We start from the raw sequence: 9,246 nt of genomic DNA, 5'->3' as shown, positions 1-9,246 counted from the left end.
CAGCTCATATTGGCCCAATACGCGCGCGGACACTTGCGCACAGCCTTCTGGGTTATGTGGTTCCCGCCTGTTTTTCGGCGTGGAGGCGGGGCCATTACCAGTCTCCATGGCAACGGCCAAGCGCCGCCGCGCAGGGCGCCTGGAAGTGGAGTAGCGCAGCTGCGGCGGGTTTCCAAGGGCTCCGTAGCACTGGTGGAGTCGCCCATCGGGTTGTCTAGCATTAGGGATTCCCGGTTCCTGGAGCCCACCTAAGCAGCCCCGGAGACTAAACCCTGCAGGCGTGAAAGCAGAAACTGCCGAGGTTCCAGAAGGCAACACCAGCAGGGAGCACGAAGGAGAAAACGCACCGGGTAGGGCAGGTGTAGGTGGAGGAGCCGATGCCTGGAGCTCCGGGTTACCTTCCCAGCTCAGCCTGTCACTGATGTGCATCCTGGGCGCGGGTTTGACCTCTCTGTGTGTCAGTGTCCCGTAAAGGTTTAAGATCCGTTTTTCAACCTCTACACCAAGAATTCTCAGCCCGTAATGATGCTGTCCGCTTGTCATTTGTCTTGAGTCTGTGATTGTCCTTGGACGCTCGCCCAAAACCTCTGTTTTCCTTGTAACTTGGATGAGCAGAAGGTAATTCCCCAGCCCTGCTTGTCCTTAGATCATCTAGTTCTCGCTTTGCCCCACACATCACAACATTGATGCTTTGTTCCTTTTTTCTCTGGACCAATCTAAGTGTCTTTGACACAAAACAACGAAAGGCAGGGCAGTCTCAATGTAGACTGACCATGTTATTGGCAGAGAATAAACAGCTCTCTCTTTGTTGCTCCCCTGTGAGGGTCTTGTTTTTAGGACCCCTAGTTCCCAGATGTCAAGTACGTTAATTCATTTTGCCTTCCTCTAAATCCACCTCCATCTATAATTATCTGTCTGTCAGCTACAACTGTCCACAGAATTGATTCTACTTGTAGATCCTTGTAGTGTAAGATAGCTCGACAATTTTTGAATGTTTTTATTTAAAATTTTCCTGCTTTGAAAGAATTTAAGAACACTTAAGTTACTATTGTGATTTAATGAAATCCTTAGAGACATTATTAAGATTTCAAGCAATCTTTTTTATTTTTTATTTTTATTTTTTTGAAACAGGGTCTCACTCTGTCACCCAGGATGGAGTGCAGTGGTGCATACTCGGGTCACTGCAACCTCTGCCTCCCATGCTCAAGCAATCCTCCAACCTCAACCTCCCAAATAGCTGGGACTACAGGCAGGAGCCATGATGCCTGGTGTATTAGTCTGTTTTCACGTTGCTGATAAAGACATATCTGAGACTGGGTAATTTATAAAGAAAAAGAGGTTTAGTGGACTCACAGTTCCACGTGGCTGGAGAGGCCTCACAATCATGGCAGAAGGTGAAAGGTATGTCTTACATGGCAGTAGGCAAGAGCGAATGAGAGTCAAGCAAAAGAGGAAACCCTTATGAAACCATCAGATCTCGTGGGACTTATTCACTACCACAAGAAGAGTATGGGGGAAACTGTCCCCATGATTCAATTACCTCTGACTGGGGCCCCTTCCACAATACATGGGAATTATGAAAGCTACAATTCAAAATGAGATTTGGGTAGGGACACAGCCAACCATATCATTCTGCTCTTGGCCCCTCCCAAATCTCATGTACTCACATTTCAGAACCAGTCATGCCTTCCCAACAGTTCCCCAAAGTCTACTTATATCAGCATTAGCTCAAAAGTCCACAGTCCAAAATCTCGTCTCAGACAAGGCAATTCCCTTCTTCCTATGAGCCTGTAAAATCAAAAGCAAGTTCGTTACTTCCTAGATACAATTGGGGTACAGCCATTGGATAAATACACCCATTCAAAATGGGAGAAGTTGGCCAAAACAAAGGGGCTAAAGGCCCCACGGAAGTCTGAAATCCAGCAGGACAGCCAAATCTTAAAATTCCAAAATAATCGCCTTTGATTCCATGTCTCACATCCAGGTCACGCTGATGCAGGCAGTGGGTTCCCATGGTCTTGGGCAGCTGCAGCTCTGTGGCTTTGCAGGGTACAGCCTCCCTCCTGGCTGCTTTCATGGACTGGTGTTGAGTGTCTGTGGCTTTTCCAGGTGCATGGTCCAAGCTGTTGGTGTATCTACCATTCTGGAGTGTGGAGGACCTTGGTCCTCTTCTCGCAGCTCCACTAGGCAGTACCCTAGTGGGACTCAGTGTGGGGTCTTCAACCCCACATTTCCCTTCAGCACTGCCCTACCAGAGGTTCTCTGCTCCTGCAGCAAACTTTTGCCTGGTCCAAATCCAGGCATTTCCATACATTTTCTGAAATCTAGGTGGAGGTTCCCAAACCTCAATTCTTGAGTTCTGTGCACCCACAGGCTCAACACCACGTGGGAGCTCCCAAGGCTTGAGGCTTGCATCCTCTGAAGCCATGTCCTAAGCTGTACCTTGGCTCCTTGTAGCCATGGATGGAGCAGCTGGGATGCAGGGCACCAAGTCTCTAAGTTGCACACAGCAGGGGGAGCCCATGAAACCATTTTTTCCTCCTAGGCCTCTGGGCCTGTGATGGGAATGGCTGCTGCAAAGGTCTCTGACATGCCCTGGAGACATTTTCCCCATTGTCTTGGCGATGAGCATTTGACTCCTGGTTACTTACGCAAATTTCTTGAATTTCTCCTCAGAAAATGGGTTTTTCTTTTCTGTTGCATGGTCAGGCTGCAAATTTTCTGAACTTTTATGTTATATTTCCCTTTTAAAACTGAATGCTTTTAACAGCACCGAAGTCACCTCTTGAAAGCTCTGCTGCTTAGAAATTTCTTCCACCAGATACTTTATTTTTATTTTTATTTTCCTTTTTTTTTTTGAGATGGAGTCTCACTCTGTCACCCAGGCTGGAGTGCAGTGGTGCAATCTTGGCTCTGCAAGCTCCCACTTCCTGGAGTTCACACACCGATCTTCTGCCTCAACTCCCAGTGGCTGGGACTACAGGCGCCCGCCACCATGCTTGGCTAATTTTTTTTTTACTTTTTTAGTAGAGACTAGGTTTCACTGTGTTAGCCAGGATGGTCTTGATCTCCTGACCTCGTGATCCACCCACCTTGGCCTTCCAAAGTGCTGGGATTACAGGTGTGAGCCACCGCACCTGGCCCAGATTCTTTAAGTCATCTCCCTCAAATCCAAAGTTCCACAAATCTCTAGGGCAGGAGCAAAATGCCACCAGTCTCTTTGCTAAAACATAGAAAGCAACACCTCTACTCCAGTTCCCAACAACTTCCTCATCTCCATCTGAGACCACCTCAGCCTAGAGTTCATTGTCCATATCATTATCAGCATTTTGGTCAAAGCCATTCAACAAGTCTCTAGGAAGTTCCAAACATTCCTACATCTTCCTGTCTTCTTCTGAGGCTTCCAAACTGTTCCACCCTCTGCCTGTTACCCAGTTCCAAAGTTGCTTCCAAATTTTTGGGTATCTTTATAGCAGTGCCCCACTCTACTAGTACCAATTTACTGTATTAGTCTATTTTCACATTGCTGATGAGGACTTACTCGAGACTGGGTAATTAGTGAAGACAAAGAGGTTTAATGGACTCACAGTTCCATGTGGCTGGGAGGCCTCACGATTATGGCAGAGGGTGAAAGCCATGTCTTACGTGGTGGCAGGTAAGAGCAAATGAGAGTCAAGCAAAAGAGGAAACCCCTTATAAAACCACCAAGTCTCTTGAGACTTATTCACTACCACGAGAACAGTGTGGGGAAACTGCCCCCATGACTCAATTACCTCCCACCGGGTCCCTCCCACAACATGCGGGAATTATGGGAGCTACAATTCAAGATGAGATTTGGGTGGGGACACAGTCAAACCATATTACCTGACTAATTTTATGTACTTTTTTTGTAGAAACGGGGTTTCACCATGTTTCTCAGGCTGATCTTGAACTCCTGTACTCAAGCAATCAACCGACCTCAGCCTCCCAAAGTGCTAGGATTACAGCCATGACCCATCATGCTCAATCTCAAGCACTGTTTAATGTTTGGAGACATTTAACTTCTTAAACACTTTATTTTTACATTATCCATGTAATGTGTAATTCTTTAGGCAAATGTTAATTACTTAATGCTTAGAAAAATGCTAACTGTTTGGAAACATTCTTAATGAATTGGTCATGAAATAAAAATAACAAAATTGCCTTCTACTGTACACACAAGAGCCTCCTCTTTTTTTTTTTTTTTTTTTTTTTTTTTTTGAGACAGAGTCACCGTCTGTCGCCCAGGCTGGAGTGCAGTGGCTGCAAGCTCCGCCTCCCGAGTTCACAGCCATTCTCCTGCCTCAGCCTCCCAGTAGCTGGGACTACAGGCACCATACCTGTAGCTAGTTTTTGTATTTTTAGTAGAGAGCGGGGTTTCACCGTGTTAGCCAGGATGGTCTTGATCTCCTGACCTCATGATCTGCCCGTCTTGGCCTCCCCAAGGGATGCTGGGATTACAGGCTTGAGCCTGGCGCCTGGCCAGGAAACCTCTCTTTGGCTCAGACCTCTACCCTGCACAGGACTGCACTAAGGGTGGTCACGTGGGGCAGCTGATTTACCCTAGCCAGCCTGGTCCTTTGGTTGGCTCCTGCATTGTCCGGCGAGACGCGTGAGAAACCACGCCTGTAACCCGAGCACTTTGGGAGGCAGGGCGGGTGGATCACCTGAGGTGGGGAGTTCAAGACCAGCCTGGCACCAACAATGAGCCCTGTCTCTGCAGCTGAGCCAGCCGAAGCGTGGTGGCGAGGCGCTCTGTCTAACTACTCGCAGGCTGAGCAGGAGGAAACCACTGTTTCGGGAACTGCCGGAGGTTACAGTGAGCGGTGCACCCACGCACTCCAGCCTGGGCAACAAAGTGAAGCTCCATCCTGGCATTCTCCTGCATTGTGGAGTCTGTAAAACAGAGATAGTACTAAATTCTTGCAAGATTCTGAAGTGTGCGAGACCGGTATGTTCTTTACACTTATCACTGGGAAAGTCATGCCATTAGGCATCCATTCTTTTTTTTTTTTTTGAGGCGGAGTCTTGCTCTGTCACCCAGGCTGGAGTGCAGTGGTGCAATCTGCGGCTCACTGCAAGCTCCGCCTCCCGGGTTCACGCCATTCTCCTGCCTCAGCCTCCCGGTAGCTGGGACTGCAGAGAGCCGCCACTGCGCCCGGCTAATTTTTCTGTGCAGTAGAGGCGGGGGTTTCCGCCGCTGGTCTCGATCCTGACCTTGTGATCCAGCCCGCCTCGGCCTCCCAAAGTGCTGGGATTACAGGCGTGAGCCACCGCGCCCGGCCTAGGCATCCATTCTAATATTGGACAAACGGAGACACATGCTGTAGAGCACAGAGGTGATTGATTGTCAGCCAGGTGGGGATGTGAACCTGTAGAGTCTAACTCGAGTCTATGCCTTTAACCATGTCACTGTCTCTAGGACTCATCTGCAGAACTGTTGTGAACTTTAAACCAAATAAAGGTTTAAGTTGAAACCACAATGCCTGAGATTTACTTAGCTCTCAATAAGTGTTAGCTGCACCAACAAAGACCTAGAAGCTGGACATTAGGGTGGGAGACAGGTCATGTCTGGCCAATGGGGCTTCCTCAGTGGGAGGGTGAGCCTAGGCAGGGGAGTGAGGGAACGGGCTAGAGCCTGAGGAAGAGGTTTCTGGACACCTTTGGATTTTATCCTAGAGCCAGGGAAAATCAAGAAACCAGGGGTTACCCTCCCTGGTCCCACATGCAGGTCAGGAGACTCAAAGAGGCACCCAACAAAGGGACCAGGGCAAACTGCCCCACGAGACCAACCTCCAGGAGGTCCATTGCTGTGCTTCTCAGTCTACAGCAGACCATGTGCAGGGCTGCTGAGAAATCACCCAGCTTCTAGATTGTGGCAATGGACTGGACCTATTGAAACTGATCTGATTTTTTCCTCATAAAACTGAAGCTTGAGAAATTTACATTAGTCATATGTGAGTTCCTTTCTCAGGAAACCAACCTATGTGGGGAACTGATGCTTTTGAGATGACATCTGGACAGTGAGATGCAGCTGCTACCCATGTTGACCAACTCCTCTTCCTTGCCCCTCCCGTTTTCCTTCCCTGCTATATAACCTCTAACTTTAGTCAGTAGGGAGGGGTGGATTTGAGACTTGTCTTTCTTCTCCGGCTATATGCATTGTCTCAGTGATTGAATTTCAGTGTGGCAAACAATGAGACCTAGGCTGAAACACTGATGTTTGGCAATGCTCCTAAGTGTTATTTATTTTTAATAAGCTGTCTGGAAAATTTTGATCCAGTCTACCACCTCTGGCTTGAGCTGGACTCCCAGGCCATCCTAGTTGGAGGTGAGGCCCCAGGACAGAAAAGGGCCAGGACCTGAGGGCAATGAACACCACAAGCCAGAGTGCCAGCTTCCTTGTGGGGAAGGTCCTCATAGAGAAGAGTCAGGGACGACTCCTTGAACATGGGGGCACTAATGTGAAGGGGGATGATCTCACATGGCAGGAATTGCAGTTGCTCTTCCGGCTTTCAGTCTACGGTCAGTTGGTGCAAATGCAGGGAAAATGGGTGCATTTAGTCATAACTGCAGAGAAGGTGCAGTCATAATGAGACTTCTTTTCACTAAAAGGAGAGTGTCAATTGCTGTGGTCACCTGAGCCCCTAGAAGACAGAAAAGAGGACTGATCCAGAGGTCCTGAAATGCAGAGAATCAAGGGGAGCTCGATCAACATCCAACAAAGATGCCACCTTTATACCCCCGATCACAGTTGCCAGTTTACATTTGCTAGTGTGATTTGATTAATGTTGTCAACACACTGCTGACAGAGCAAAGGTTCAGTCAGTAAAGAGACAATAAGCCCCATACGGATTTAGATAGTTTATGGTTTACATAGGCATTAAAAAGTAGCCAAAGGTGCCAGCTCTCTGGTCCTGTCCCACACACCCAAAAAGGACACTAAAATGAAGGGGGCCACAGAACTGCAACACGAGTTGGGGACATCCGTTTGCTGAGAGTCCAATTCCAGACTGCAGCTAAGCAGCTGTATTGTCTGCACCTGTACCCCGAGGGCGAGGGAAAGGCAGGTGTCCTCACGCCTCATCAGAAGGTTGGGGGCAAACAGAAACAGTCACATGATAGCCTCACAGTCAGAAAGAGGCAAGCAGGAGACGGCCTTGTAGCAGCTCCTCCTAAGCTTCCCATTCTCTCCTGTTCTGGGAGGATCAGGAGGCAACTGCTAAGTCTAATAAGTCGTGACTCAGACCTTTGGTGGCCTGGTCCACGTGGGTACCCGGGAGGTGGAGCTGTTCTACACATGCTTACCTCTCTCACTGAAAGTCAGCTCCCCGGGGAAGGGCACTTGTGCATTTTGTTCGCTGCTGAGCCAGTCCACTGCCCACCACAGTGGGGCTGAGGCAGCACATGTTAGGTAAGTGAACATGTGTAAGATACTTGCTTGGGTGCAGCAGGATATAGGGCATTTCAATCACCCCTCACAGTTCCCTTGTGCTTCCCTGCAGTCAACAACTCCACCTCTGCCCCATCAGAAAACTGGTTTGGGAGCCAGGTTCAAATCTATTTTAGCTTCTTGTCAGTATGGATTAGTTTTGACTTTTCTAGAACTTCTAATAGATGCAATCACAGTAGTACAAACTCTTCTGTGCCTGGTTTCTTTTGCTCATCATTTTGTTGATAATGAGAGTTATCCATGATCCCCTTTATTGTGAAGTAGGATTCCATTATATGGATGTAGGGCAGTTGATTTTTCCATCATCCTGTGGTTGGACATTTTGGTTGTTTTCAGATTTTTTAGCTATTGAATGAAATTACTATGAACATTGTGTAAAATTTTGGTTTGGGACACAGGTTTTCATTTTTCTTAGGTGAAAACTAGAAGTAAGCAATTATATGTTTAACTTCATAAGAAACCAAGGAACTATTTTCCAAAGCTATTTTACTACTTATAGTCCCACCAGCAATGTATGAATGTTCCAGTGGCTCTGCATTCTTTCCAACACTTAAAATATTTTAAAATTATTTTATTTTTTTTAGACAGAGTCTGATTGTGTCACCCAGGCTGGAGTGCAGTGGCGTGATCTGGCTCACTGCAGCCTCACCTCCTGGGTTAAGCGGTCCTGCCTTAGCCTCCCCAGAAGCCAGGATTACAGGTGCACACCACCATGCTCAGCTAATTTTTTTTTTTTTTTTTTTTTTTTTTTTGTATTTTTTAGTAGAGACAGGTTTCTTGCGTGTTGCCTAGGCTGATCTCCCAGCCTCCTGGACTCAAATGGTCCACCTGCCTCAGCTGCTCAAAGTGCTGGGATTACAGGCATGAGTCATCCTGCCCGGCCCAAACTATTAATTTTAATTGTGGTAAAATACACACAAAATTTACTATCTTAACCATTTTAAAGTATACCTATTAACCAATAACTTCCCGTTCCCCCTCCATGCCCCTGACAAACACCATTCTACTTTCTTTCTCTATGGATTTGGCTACTCTAGGTACCTTATGTAAGTGAAATCATTTGTCAACACTTTTCAACTGTTATAGTGGGTGTGTGGCAGGACCTCACTGTGATCTTAATTTTCATTTCTCTGATGATTGCTGATATTGGGGATCTTTTCATGTACTTGTTGACCATTGGTGCTATCTGAGCTTCCTGAATCTGTGCTGTTTGTCATGAATTTTAGAAAATTCTTGCCACCATTTTTCGGTTATTATTTTTTCCTGTGTGCATTTTAGCTTCAGAAGTTTCCATTGGCCATGCACAGTGGTTCTCACCTGTAATCCCAGCACTTCAGGAGGACAGGGCAGGAAGATCACTTGAAGCCATGAGTTTGAGACCAGCCTGGGCAGCAAAAGTGAGACCCTATCGGTACAAAAAAAATATTTTTTTTTAGATTATCCAAGCATGGGGCCGGGCGCGGTGGCTCTCGCCTGTAATCCCAGCACTTTGGGAGGCCGAGGTGGTCAGATCACCTGAGGTCAGGAATTCAAGACCAGCCTGGCCAGCATGGTGAAACCCCGTCTCTACTAAAAATACAAAAATTATCCAGGTGGGGTGGCGGGTGCCTGTAATCCTAGCTACTCTGAAGGCTGAGGCAGGAGAATTGTTTGAACCTGGAGATGGAGGTCGCAGTGAGCCGAGATCTTGCCACTGCACTCCAGCCTGGGCAACAGGGCAAGACTCCATCTCAAAAAGAAAAAAAAAAAAAGTTAGTGTGGTACAGGCAAAAGAA

The sequence above is a fragment of the Papio anubis genome, chromosome 20 (genome assembly GCF_008728515.1).
Source record: "Papio anubis isolate 15944 chromosome 20, Panubis1.0, whole genome shotgun sequence".
In the NCBI taxonomy this organism is placed as follows: Eukaryota; Metazoa; Chordata; class Mammalia; order Primates; family Cercopithecidae; genus Papio; species Papio anubis.
Note: the sequence above shows the minus strand (reverse complement) of the source record.